Source organism: Nylanderia fulva, unplaced genomic scaffold (genome assembly GCF_048542155.1).
Source record: "Nylanderia fulva isolate GAGA-0341 unplaced genomic scaffold, ASM4854215v1 Scaffold8, whole genome shotgun sequence".
NCBI lineage: Eukaryota > Metazoa > Arthropoda > Insecta > Hymenoptera > Formicidae > Nylanderia > Nylanderia fulva.
In genome coordinates this window covers 2,270,668-2,285,595 of record NW_028190916.1, presented here as the reverse complement: position 1 = coordinate 2,285,595, position 14,928 = coordinate 2,270,668, and the positions used below count along the sequence as shown (strand labels likewise).

The 14,928-nt window shown below is 33.4% G+C and overlaps 1 protein-coding gene across 4 annotated transcripts in view; it reads right to left on the bottom strand.

The window, feature by feature from the left end:
• Positions 1-14,928, bottom strand: part of LOC114946141 (uncharacterized) — a 176,386-nt gene that overhangs the window by 32,414 nt on the left and 129,044 nt on the right. The gene's annotated exons all lie outside the window — the stretch shown is intronic.

Here is a 14,928-nt window from a genome sequence, read left to right as displayed (position 1 = left end):
AATTAACAATATATTAATTAATTGGATAAATTCTTATATCGTGAAAAATATAACGAATTAAATGCACAATTCAAACTAATCGGAACAAAAAAAAAGCAATTTTGTATTTTCACACTTACTGCGCCACCGCCATTTATGACACAACGATAAAAACTTCCTTGAGAGTATATTTTACATCGAAACGAGTTGTATTCATAGATAAATGAGGATTATTCCTCCACCGCTGCTCTTAGCGTGTTTCTAGCTGGATTCCCACATTGTTTTCTTTCCGTCTTTCTGCTTTTTTTTCTCAGACCCCCTTTATTCCTTTCTGTTTTCTCCTCGTACTCGAATTGTGATGTTTGCATATTGTTGTTTGCATATTCATTCCGGGTCCACTTCGTTCTACAATTACTACTGGCACGTATATATACAACTTTATACTAGTATATATGTATATATATATGTATATATATATGTACGGCTTTTCTCTCCCTCCGCCCACTACCTACGCGAAATTGAATAGAGAGAATATACGAGAAAGTAAAATGCAATTGCCTGGTGAAAAGGCCGAAGGCAGTTATTACGTGGGATGCGTTACGCGTAATAACTTTGTAATTGTCATTGCTAAAGCACAAAGTGAACGGACATTATCAGCTTAAACCTACTGCCATCGTAACACATGGTCGATTACTAGATCACGTGACTGCATCGTGATTATTTATACATACGTACGTTTGTATGTATCTTTTATTTTTCAGCGATGCGTTGTTCGTTGTAATAATATCTACTTTTCGAGGAAACGAGATGACTTTTTAATTTTATATCGAAATTTTGCAACTTTATAAAGCATAACATATCACGATAGAAAATTAAAAAAGAAATAAAAATAAAAATCTAAAAAAAAACACTCAATAATAATACAATTTATTATATTAATATAATTCCAGAAATTTATTCAGTTCGCAAGCTCTGTGTAAACGTAATATAAATTTTGTTATCAAATAAAAAAAATATAATAAAGTAACCAAAAAAAAAGATATAAAATAAAAAATACATCACTGTATAAATAGATTGACAGAATACGCTAAATATTCTCAAATATAAAAATTTTCATATAATATCTAGCATCAATGAACTAAATTGATAGTTAACTATCAGTGCTATGTGACGATTAAAAGATTTTTAAAAATTCAAGAGAGAGAAAGAGTTCAAAATACTTCTATTAACTACGCGTATAAAGTAATGTCGTCCTAGATTTGGAGACAAGTCGAAAAAATTATAGTTAAATTATTCATAATTATTACAAATTCGAAAGCTTTCTTCTGTTAGAAATACGAGAGAGAACTATAAATTATTTATGTAAATTATTTTACTCTCATCGATTATGTGGAATAAAGTCAATTTGCATTGGTTTTGCGTTTATAAATTATGTGAAATTAATAAGTTTTCATTACGCAAAATAAAACATAATATTACTGTGTGGCGGTACTCTTTTTTAGTAAACTGCAAATTATGCAAATTTGCGGAACACGTGCAGAGGACGCGGAGTCTGCACGCGAAAATGCATTAAAGATGCATTCTGTAACTGGCGGAAAACGCGGGAGAACAATTTTTCGCTTCACTTCAACCACTTAACGGCCCCAGCGTTGTAAAGTCCCGCACGAACCAGTGAGCAGTTTCCATCCCGTTTCACGTAGCTAGCGAGGGTGGCAAGCGATACACACATGTCAGTCACCACCATCGTGCCAGGTGCGTTCATTCGGTGTGTAAAGGGAGGGAAAGCTCGAGCCGTTAATAAGCCGTTGGATCTCCGCCCTGGCTAAAAGTGTACACCAGCCCGGATATAGTTGTCACTCCCGCGAATAACGACACATAGGTAATGCACTGACATAATATGTTGATTACATGCGAAACATGTTTCGTACAATAAATTGCATATATAATAAAAGTAAGTTCGAGTACGAGATTATCCGATCACTAGTGTTTTTTAATATTCCTAATTACCATACAACCATAATAATAAAAATAATAATAATAATGTAATACAGAAATAAAATTTACATTGTAAAAAAATATGTATAAAATTAATGAAATGATATACATTCATTATTTCTATAACTTTTGCATATTTTTATGTAATATATTAAAAAATATATTGTAAAATTTTATACATCTGTATCAAATATTTTTTATAATTTATTGTAGATAAGTATTATTTAAAAAAATTATTTTTAATCATAATGAAGTTGAATACAGAAAAAAAATATAAAAATTCTAATTGAAATAATCGGAATGAGAAAGTACGTCGTGGTCTCTTCTACATTTATTTTTTACAATAAAAAGCAGGCATATAGAATTTTCTTCTTTGCGATACTAATTCAGACGGAAAAGCAAAGAGAGATGTAATCCCTCTTCTCGCTTTTCTCTCTTCCTCTTTTTCCTCTCAAGATATATACTATATGCATATATCTTGAAAGCGACTACAGCCGAGCGAACCGAGGGAGCCGCCCATGAATTCATTTGCAAAGGGGCTTCGTAATCTCGGCCGGATGCGCTTTCTCAATTGGTGGTCGCCTGTGATTGAGTGAACGAAGAGGAGTGCGTAAATCGAGCGTGCATATGTCTCAATATTCGCGGACGCGTGGGATCACGTGTCTGCGTGCATTGTGCGCGCCGCACGGTTGAGCAGCAATACAGCCGCGCGGTACGAGACACCTACGTCCCTTGATCAAAGTGCTGCCTGAGAGTTGCATGCTCGCACGCATCGTTCAGGCCAGGGTAATACGCTCTCGCTTCATGGGCGTCGACACTGATTTTCGTTTCGAACGCATTAAACGCGAAGCTTCAGAAAAATCTCGTGAATCGTTTGCGTCGTGAATAAAGAAAATACGATATCGTCGATTATTCGAATTATTAATGATCCAGCGTCTAATGACGTAACGAAATTGCGAAATATGTATTCCATTTTTATACCATTCTCGTTTAGTATATAATAGTTACGTTTCGATGATTTACCTGTTGTGTTTTTTCGCGAAATGGCATAGAAAAAATTTGATGCGTCTGATTTTATTATCGGGTTTTAAAAATATTTCAGAAAAGAAATCGTATATGCATATGCATTTTTTATTTATGTATTTGTACGTAGCTTCTAGCGCGTATACCCCGATGCCATTCTTGTTTAGTATATAGTTTCGATGATTTACCTGTTGTTTTTTGTGAAATGGCACAGGAAAAATTTGGTGCGTTTGGTTTTATTATCGGGTTTAAAATATTCAGAAAAGAAACCGTATATGCATTTATTTCTGTATTTGTACGTAGCTTCTAACGCGTACCCTGACGCGATGCTTTGAACCAAATTCAAATCTATTATATTATGCATTTCGGTTGCGTCGCCACAATTCGTATATAATCCTGAAATCCGATATTAAAACGAGACGATCTATCTCGGCTGGAGTATCTCGTTATCCCGGGTCAAAGTAGCATTGGTAATGCGATGCATCGGTGGAAACGCGGAAACCTCTGAAGCGTGGCACTGCAATTATAATGCAATTGCAACGGATGGTCCTACTGCAGAGAATTTCAACAGAAGGGAGGGAGAATTTCACGTGTAGCGACCGCATTTATTTGGCAAACGCGACAATCTCGGCCGTTCCCCGAGCCTTATTCGATCAGAAGAATCTCGAAAGGTTCGCCCGAAGGTCCGTCCGCGGCGAAAAAGTTCGATGGCTGAAATTCTGTAGTTTGCAGCCCTCGGCTATACGCTGCAAAGAATTCAATTCCCGCGTCAACAGAAGCGAATTTATCGCGACCGGATAAAGGAAGGACGCGCGAGAGAGGTTTGGAGAAATTGTATGAATACAAAACTTTTCCCGGGTTACTGGCGGGATTCGTTGCTACGAGATTACTCCTCATCGCGTCTATTCGCATAATACCTGCTCCCTATTCCCGCTAGTTTGACGCAGGAAAGTCATTTCCCAGCAAATGTAACATTAAGAGTCACATGAAGAGTGCCGGGAAAACGCTTGTTCCATCAGATCCATTAGATCGCATTTCGGTGCCTAAAGGGAAGGAGTTAAAATAAGTCCATCTCGCAGAAAATTTTAATGATAAGAGAAAGAGAGAGAGAAAGAGAGACGCATTATCTCCAAAATGCAAGTTCTGACTAGGTTCTATTTTATCTTCGCTCTCCGACCTGGCGGACGGACTTCGCCGGATGAAAACTTTAAGAAAAGATAGTGGCTAGCTGAAAAATGGCACGCTCTCTTAAAAATAGGGACCGAAGTGGCCGTTTTATCTATACTGAAGGGGCTACAGCGATATTATCGCAATCGCAAATAGAGTTTTACGGCGAAAGATCTATCTTATTTAATTCCCAGAGCTCACGATCTTCACAAAACCGCTAACTGATACTTTTAGCAGAAATTAGTATTGTATATTCTTAAAATGTTATATGTATAATAAAAATATATCCCAATGACTACTAAATAAAAATATTCGTCTTCACTCAAAATGAAAATGTTCTGATTTAGTAAACAGACTATTCCTTATCCGCGTTACAAATTAGTAGTACAGCTTTTTTTCTTATTTACGTCATTAGAGTTCAACAAAAAAAATCTTATTCTCTAACAGATGACGCACTCTCGATAATTAAGTATCGTTTTTTCACGGACCGGAATAAGCGAGATGTTTTACCTTTGTTTTCTTCTAGAATGTGCCAGCAAATTTTTCCTTTTTCCTAACCGACGAATATCTCCGCGAAAGAAATCCACATATTTAATCACTGTATACTTATTTATAAATGTACAATAAGTAAATAAAAAATAAACTTTTAAATGTAAATTTCTTCTTTAACATCTAATCAGATAAACCCTAAAATATGGATTAGTTTCCGCATGAATTTATAAATAATTTACCGTGGTGTCATTTTAAAAAACGAATAATAGTGAGATTCCTGTATTTTCTATGTGAGATAAAATGCAACATGAAATGATGAAAAATGTTGGTGCCATGAAAGAAAAGCACAAACGTCGAGATGAGTTATATCTTGCTAATCTTTCTCTAACGTCGCAGTACAGTTAAAGATTGATTGAAACGAATCGTAGCTGCCGACGTGAATAGAACCTAGAAACGTGTTTATCGTGATGTGCGCATTCATATACAAAATAGTGTGTTCATGGACAGTGCGAGCTCTCGAAACTCGATGATTTTCAAGCCGCACAAACAAGATAAACGTAAATTATTTTACACAGATTTTTAAAAATAAATAAATAAATAAAATAAAAAACATCAAAAAGTCATAACTGAAAAACGCAGTATCAGTTTTGGATCACTTTAACATCGTGCAAACGAGCGTTCATAGTTCATGAATTCAATTATTAGAGTCGCACACGAACAAACACTTGATCATAGCCGGTAGCGCGTCGGTAAACGTTCAGTTTGGTATTACGCGCAATAGTGTACATCTGGTCCCTGAAGTTGATAGACATCTAGCCAAGACTCGGCCACTTGTTGAGAACTTGGTTTCGTGGCAATTTGTAAACACCGCGGCAAATTGCAATATCGCGCCTTGCAATATTTAGCGAAATCAAATCGGAGGTGAGAGAGAAGCAAGCAATAGAAGCAATTGACTGACGGCTCGAAAGGTACTTCCCTTCATTACAAATATATTTATTGTATATTTTGTTATAAAATAGGCACAGAGAGAAGTTTAACGATACATAATTATAAGAATTTTTCATTTCCTAAATATTATTTTTTTCGATCTTTTCGATCTTGTGCTTTTTTAAAAACTGCTATATTGATTCAATCAATATATATACTTTTATATAGAAAAAATTAACATATTTTTTAAATACATATTAAAAATTCAAATTAGGTGCAAAAAGTATTATGTACTGCGTGTGCATGGTATTTCCAAAAAATAAATTTTCTACAAAGATATACCTATAAAGCGTTTTATAAATATTATTTTCCATAATTATAAAATCAATAAATATAAAACAATTTTTTCATAAGAAATAAACCAGAGAAATATTCTTTTAATATTTCTTTGTCAACACATAAAAGTTGTATCTCACTTTGCAATATACATCGTTCAGATATAATTTATTTTATTAATAATAATTGTTATAAAATAGGCATAGTTTAATGATAAATAATTATAAGAATTTTTTATTTCCTAAATATTATTTTTTTCGATCTTTTTATTTGTGCTTTTTTTCAAAATTGCTATATTGATTTGAAAGTATAGAAAATTCCCGCATTTTTTAAATGCATATTATACTAGAATATTTTAAGAGTTACAGAGCAATCCCGCGAATGAAACTAATCACGGCTATTTGTTGAAAATTGCAATAAGTTAAATATATTGTTCTAGGACAATTGCAAGTAGAATAGCATTTTATAATCTTGGACAAGTCCTGAAATATTGGACAGGAAACGATGGAAATGAAACACTTAATCCCCAGGATAATTCCCTACGTTTTCGATCCCAAAAAATATTCAACCGTACCGAATTTGGTAAAGTTAACGAATTTAAAATATGCAATATCAAAATCAATGGGTTCGCCTGCGGGACCCTGTGTTCTGCTATCTTGAAATATTCAACGATCAATGTTCTATCTTTGTCTTTCGATTGCGTAATAAATTCCCGAATGTGAGTAGCTTTTCGACCAAAAAGGGATGGAAGGATCAAATGTCAAATATCGAAAGAATAAAATCCCAAAAATAGGAAATATTGAATGATCCATATAGAAATATCCGACTGAGATGTTATCTTTAAGCTTCGAAATCGGTACGCTTATCTGCATTCATTCCATCTTTGATTTCCTCTGTTTAATCTGTTCATCATTTCCGAGTTTTTTATAAGTGTATAAATTTAAATTTAAAAATTAATATTTTTTATTTAAGCTATTCGTAAATAATGTAATATATGTATTATCTTTCTCTAAACTCAAATTTAATCTCTCAATTTTTAAAAGTGTATACATACATTTATTTGTATATTGTATGTGCATGTCTAATTTAAAAAAAAATTAATATTATATATAATATATAAAATTATTAATAATTATAATCTATTAATTCACTGAGTTCATTAATTACGACAATTTATGAGTAAAAACTGCATAAAGCAGGTCAAAAATAAATCGATTTTTTTTATTTTTCTAACAATTTATACTCGAAGCAATCGATTTCATATATCTCACGAAGAATGGATCACAAATATTTCGGATTCTATGGTATGTAATGGCACGATTTACAAAAGCTTTTCATCACGTAATAATCGGACGCATATATGTATGTAGATTAAGGCATTTATTAATATGGATGTCCGAGTCGCGTGAAACCGTCACCGCGCTCGCGTGAACATTGAAAGCGATAGCGATTGATCGGCGCCGACCTGAATTGTTAAACGTAAATCGAATAATTCAAGTGTCGACAGTACACAGCGCGCAAATTAGCGCACGTCGCACTGAAAGACAAATTATCCCTGCGCTTGAACGTAGAAATCCTACTCGCCCACAATCCTATGCACGCACGATGCGTATAATGGTTAAAAGCGCTTCCGGCTACTACGTGCGCCATTACATATACATACTGTCGGAAATTGTTATAAACACACACACACATATACGCGTCAAAAAGCAAAGAGAATCGGCAAATGTCATTCGAAGAGAAGTTGAGAGTTGAGAATTAACTTTCTGCGGTGAACATTGATTGTTTAAAGTTGAATAAAATTTATTCGCGCTTATATGCGGCTGAATATGCGGTGTTTTTCTTTTATTTTGCGACTGGTCAATTAACTATACTGATAGTAGTGTATGTATAGCGCCTTGTTTTTTCCGAAGGCATCCAAGGTTGAAAATCGAGATAAAAGGTCAGCTTCGTAGGATTAGTTCATTAATCTTACATGAGGCCACCACGTGGCGCGTAATCCACTCTTTAAAATGGAAATCGAGAGAAAAAAAGAGGAAGAGAGAGGAAGATTCGTAACAAAGAACCTTGAGGGTATCGTACATTAGAATATATCTAAAGGCAGATTTGCTCACGGTTGGTTTCTTTTTCGTTCTGTGCTCCAAGTTTTAAAGTAGGCAAAAGTTTTAAATTCAGTTTTTATATATACGCTATTATTTGTCGTACATTTATAATTACAACTATTAATTATAAACTTTATATTACGTTAATAAATTGCATTCCGAATTTTTTTTATGGAATCGTAGATTAATATAATTATTCACATTCAAATGGATGCTAAATTAAATTTATTTCGTAGGGCATGTTTATGTGTACGCCTATTAAAATAGTATAATATTACGAACAGATATCGCACTTGCCGATAACATTTTTCTTTAACAGATATAATCAACAATACAAATATTTCTTCTCCCGTAAATATTTCGCGATAACAGAAAGTTCTAGAAATAACATATATTTCTAAAACATGACACACTAATAACCTCACGTGTCCCTTCGTTACTTATTAATTAAAATACGTCTCTCTGAAGCCGAAATAGATTGTGATGTATTAGCCTGCGGCAATTTTAATGAAAATATATCGCAGAACTATACAATGCCATAAATACTAAATACATCGTCGTTGATTATGAAGAAAGATAGCAGGCAGCTCTAGGGAGTTAACAAAGAATTTGTAAATTATACTCCATATATACATATATATATATATAAAACACATACACTCGACATATAAATTATCAGTCAATGTCAAATAACGAGTTCGTACCAAGCGAATTGAATTGATTATTCATTCGAAACGAGAGAGCGGATATTTTTCATTATCATGGTTCGGATTAATGGCTGAAACTCGAGGGATCATTATCTCGCGGTGAATGCTGTGATGTAAAGTAGCTATATAGTCATACGCCATCGAGTTGGTACTTCGATCCCTAATTAGCTTCGTGGCTACGCGAGCGCTTGATTTTCTATCGTTGATTGACATGGCTCTTCAGCCACGTGTCAAAATTCAATTGAGACGAATTGCCATGATGCATAGATGCTTCGTTAAGCGGCGTGAAGCGTATCAGTGACTCCTATTATTGTAAATCGAAAGGATATTATGTAAATGCGACAAAATGCCGGTTTTAATTAATTATCTCGTGGAAGATACTTCAAAAACTCTTAGGTCTTAAAAATATTTATATAAAGAAGAAAAGTAACGGAAGAAAAAATGTTCGCTAACTCGTAAATTTAAATAAAAAAGTTAATAAGTTTGTGTGAAAATGCAGAATAAATCCCATTAAAGTTTTGTCGAAAATAACTTTCGATAAAATTATCCAATTAATGTCTGAGAAATTGTTTAACTCACTTATTGCGATTATAATTAAATTAAATATTCAATAATTTAATTGTGAAGTATTTCCTAATTAAAAGATATTTCCAATAAATTTTGTATCAATAAATAACGCGTATAAAAATATAAAAATCAATCCACGAGTAATTGTCTTCGCGGAAAAACAAGGAATAATTAACCGCGACTGTGCTTGCGAGACAAAAATATATCGTGAGCTTTTTTCGATTGACCCATATCAACCGATGTACACGTCTCGTGGGATTAAGCGACGCATTCATACGCTATTAAGCGTCGACTGATTTGCTTTCGAGCATAGGCGACGTACGTATATTCACTTTGTCAAGAAGATCCCATGTGTGAAATCAAGGGGTGATTCAGTTTCTACCCGGGAAATGGATGGTGAGATCGGATGAATTCAGTTTCTATCAGAGAGATGTGGATAATAATTGATACAACGCGTATACACTAAACAGAATTCTCAAGTTACTCATCTCTAATATCATTCATAATGTCAACTAATAAACCATTGTGATTTATGATTCATGCAGCGAAATATTTTCTATGAGAGTCATGTAACATGGAGTAGAGAACATGGAGAAGAGAATCTCATTTGCATTAATCATTAGTCTCTTGTGCTTTTAGTTTGAGAAAAAAAATTAAAATAATTTTATTTTCGCTCAAATCAATTACAAACTGTTTTCTTACATAAATGAGAAAACATTTCTAATATTTTTTACATAAATATAATAAAAATTTTAACCACATAGAGATGAATCAATACACAATCAACGCCAAAGAGCCAGAATAAATTTGCGGTTGATGAAGCACAACTCTAAATAAAGTTGACAAATGAAATCAGAAATACAACTTTATGGCTGATGCCTTGTTTTGCATACAATGATTTATAAAAGTTCGCATATCATCAGAAATGCTTTAAATATTTTTCCTCCTGAAGTTTGCTTTACTTTATCCCTGGCGGCACAGTTCTTTAATAGCTTCTGCTGTAAATAACTTTTGCTTGAAAGAGCGACTTTTAAGTTTTAACTTCACGGATATTACTTTGCGGAAAAATATGTGTTTAACGTAGATAGATTAATCTGTGACAATTAAAACTTTTATATCTACATACATATATATCAAAAGAGCAAAATAGAGTATTTCATTCTTGACTTTATATTCACATAATAGCTACAAATAATTCTCACAGATATTTTTATTATCTTCAATATATATTTCATTTAATTTCATACTTATACATATATAAAATATAAATTACATGTATATATATATATATATATATATATATATATATATATTATATATACATTGTATATAAGTAAATTATATTTTATTATGCATAGAAAAATGAAGAAATATATATACAGAATTAGAAAAATTAAATGTTGCAAGATAATTTTGATTTTTGTTCAAAAGAAATAAAATATTTCGTAAATATGCGATAACAATTTATATTCATATTATTCTTAAAATATGTATAAGTAAAATAAGACAAACACATAAACCGTATAACAGAGAACATCTATTTTTGACAAGTCTAGAACAATAATGCATATTGCATATCCCCTATTTTCTGCTCTCCAGCAATTATGTCACACAACAGTAGCAATATTATCCTTAGGCGTATTCGATGTATTGAAACTGATTAGCATATTTCCAATGTCAATGATCGATCGAGATTCGGTCAGAGCCAGCGGATTTGCAGAGCTTCACTTCCAGCACGACTGTCTGCGTTCGTGTCGGGTCAGAAGGAGGGACTTTGATGTACATTGATAATTCATGCGAATCCAATTACACTCTGAGATCACCCGATAATTGTTCCGGGTCAATGCTCCAGTGTAGAGAATTCAGCGAAGAAGCCAACGAACACGCTTTGCAGATATAATACGAATAGAGTGGGAAGTACGTTTGATTTCGTTCTGGATATCGTCATCCGATTGAACGAAAATGTAGTGGAAAGAATGTTTCCGGCGCCGCCCATCCGCTATACGATTAATTTTATACACGAATACTCGCGATTGTTTCCGCATATTTATATATCATATCAATTATATTAATATTAAATTAATTATCTTAATTGTTCTGTTTTATTAATTTTATATAACGTGCATGGATAATAAATAAAAAAATATAAAATACAAATGAAAAATCTTGTGTTATTTTGAACGCGAATATGAATGCGGTAGTCCGTCTAATTTGCGTCTATATCACTGAAAAGTATATAAAATTAAATATTGTTAGTTTTGTTAATTTTATATAACGTAGATAATAAATAAAAAAATATAACATATAAATCAAAAACCAGGATCATTTTTAACGCGAATATAAATGCGGTGGTCCGTCTAATTTGCGTCTATATCACTGAAAAGTATATAAAATTTAATATAATGAATGTAGCTTACGGAATGTAATAACAAATCAATATTCTTACTTTTTTATATCGTGTACATTTAGTAACAATCTTATTGAAAAAATGTTGCGACGAGTAAAATAATTTTCGAACGATCTACTTTTAAAGTAAAATAATATCTTCTTGTAAATCTCAAGATTCACCGCGAAAAATTCACAAGAAAGAAATCTTATTTTCTTATCTCTCAGTTTATTATTCCTAAGGTTTTTTCTCTATTGGCAGTGTGTGCGCACCCATACATGAACAAAAGAAACGTTTACTTTAACTTCAGAATACTTCAACTTATCTTGAATATAATTTGACTGAATAAGTATATCAGAGACTTTTCTCTCGATTACTTGATAAAAATTCGGAAAATATATGTTACTTATTTCAAAGAAGTAGATACAAAATTTTTTATTATTATTTGCGAAAGCAAATACATATATCCTTCCCCGTTCTGAAAAAAATTAATCAATCATATATAAAAAAAAATTCAATAAATCAATCAAATCTGTAAAATATATTGACACATTTATAGAAATATCGTTCTTTTCATATATATACATTCTTCATATATATCATTACGTTTGTAAACTATTTTATCGATAAATTCATAACTATAGGCGTCTATTTTTCTAAAGATATGTTGTCTCTTGCGATAAATTGTTATTCTACAATATATTCAAAGGCAAATCGATCACGAATAAAGATGATCGCGGATAGTCGGACGTTTATTTGTAGAATTTTTTCACGTATCCTAACGAATGCGCATATTTTCCTCGCAGCTATTGGGAAAGCCGCGTGCCAACGAAAAACTATGCATGACTCGCCTCCAAATTAGAATACTGAGAGACGATTCTTTTCTCTCTCTTTCTCTCTCTCTCTCTCTCTCTCTCTCTCTCGTAAGTGCTCTCGGTCGGTTACAGGAACCGAAGTGACATTGACTAATGAGCTCGCATCGAGCATTCACAGGCACATGCAAATGCGTTCTCGAGCTACGTCGCGCGAATCATAATCCGTGCACGGTCGTTTACGGCCAGTAATTTGACGTGCGACGAGCCACGAAAGGGCCAGCGCGATCCTCCACTGTCCTTCCATCGCCAAGGGGTACTTGCCATTTTAATCGTAACTGATTTTCCGCCCGAAAAATGCGAAATGTGGCTCGAAAATCCTTATAATTGAAAAATATCGATATCCTATATTTTATCGAGTTATATTTTAAAAACGCGAATATGAAGGATAAAATTTTTGCATGCAATCGCGTTATATCTGATGTAAGCGAATATGATTATATTATCACGCCAACTTTTTTAAGTGCTATCAGAGTAAGATCAAAGAGAAATGTTTTAAATAAGATTTTAAATAAGATTCAATTAAGAAATAATAATATTCATTATATGCTAGATATATTCAAATAGTCTCTCAATCTTCTTCCTCCAGTTTGTTTCGTTACCGATTTTCAAAGTTTTATAACAAAGAATTTACCAAACCAGTGTTGTTCCATAGTAGAAATAAGTTTTACATACTTCAAGAAAAATTACAGCGTATTTTCATAACACTGGTGGCTTCTTTTTCTTCGTTTTCATTCTTTTGTTAACGAGATAAAAGATGCTTACAATTAATGTAAACGAAATACCTCCGCAAGAAAGTAATACTTGTTTACAAGAGTCTGGACTATGTTGACAAAATGTACGTGTACAGAATATGCGTAATTTTGCTCGCGAGAATAAAAGGGATTGGAGCGTGGAATAACATCACGAGATGAAGGATCAAGCCTTGCTATTCCGTTGCTCTCGCCAGAGAGTGTCATGTAAGCGTCCCGTTGCAGGTGTAGTAGTGTAGAATAGAACTTTTCCCCGAGTTTATAAGGTCTCTCAATTCGTATGCGCGACTTTTCGCGAAAAAAATGTCGCATTTCTGCAGTTTCGTTGAAAAGATCGGGGGACTTTGCCACAAGAAGACGAGAATCTATACATATAAACACGAGTTTTTTCCGCTAGATATATTTACAACTGTAAATTCATTTTACATGTATATATGTATATTTTTTTCTCTATACCTTTTTATATATTTTTTCTCATTTCGTTCGAATTGAATCGAATTGAATATAATTACGCGCGAAGCGAAGTTATATTATTCTTTGACAATAAAATCTGGAAAATTGCAACGCATGCATAAAAATTATTATTCCAATGTACGTATAAAATATATTAATTAATTATGCAATGCATAAAAATGCGAATATAAAAAAATATGATTTTCTACAAGAATCTTTTGATGAAAATACCTGTGCTTCAATTAGAGTCGCACATCTCCACATGTCCGTCATGCTGCACACCTCGCCCGACTGATCCTCACCGAATAGTGATGAAGTTAGGTTTTGTCGTCAACTGACGACAAAACCTAACTTTATAGCCAAGATTAAACATCGGCGATCAGTCTCACGCGAAATGCGAAGCGTGATATGGACGTATGGAGACGTGCTAGTCTAATGGAAGCGCAGGTATTTGATCAAACGATTCTTGTAGAAAATTCTATTCTTTTGTTCGCATTTTCTATTAAGGATTTAAATGTTGAATTTTGGTGCATTGCACAATAAATATATTTTTATACACGCGTTGTAATTTTTAAAATTTAATCATCAAAGAATAATATAATTTCGCTTTGCGCCCGTAATTATATTAATTAATAAATTATAATAATTAAAAAAAAATAAGAAAAAATATATACTGTATGTAAAGGTTCTAGAGGAATCTTCGATTAGCCGAGATAAGAGAAGTAGCACCATCCAACGAATAATTAAAGCTCGCGTGAAATTATTATTATGAATACATCCCGACCGAGTTTCGCGTAAACAAACAAATAAATTCACGGACTAAAAATTACATCTCGCAATTTGGATGGAAATTATAGCTTCGCCCGTAAAGGATGACTTTCCTTTGCGCGACGTCATGCTCGAAATACGCTCCGGTGATACCGCCCGCTAGTTTTCCCGTCGACAGTTTTCCCAACAATTTTCTTTCCCTATTCTTCGCGAAGTAACCGGTCCCTGGTGGAGTGCCCATTAAAAATGTCGAGAAGGAAATTCAGTACGAATCCCATCGCCAGGGTCGAGACGGGAAGATCCGTGACGACGTCATTCTGTTTAAAGCTGTCGCTAGCTGGCTGGCTGGCTGCTGCCAAGCCGCGCCGAACCTCGCAATAAAATAACTTCTCTTCAAAGAGG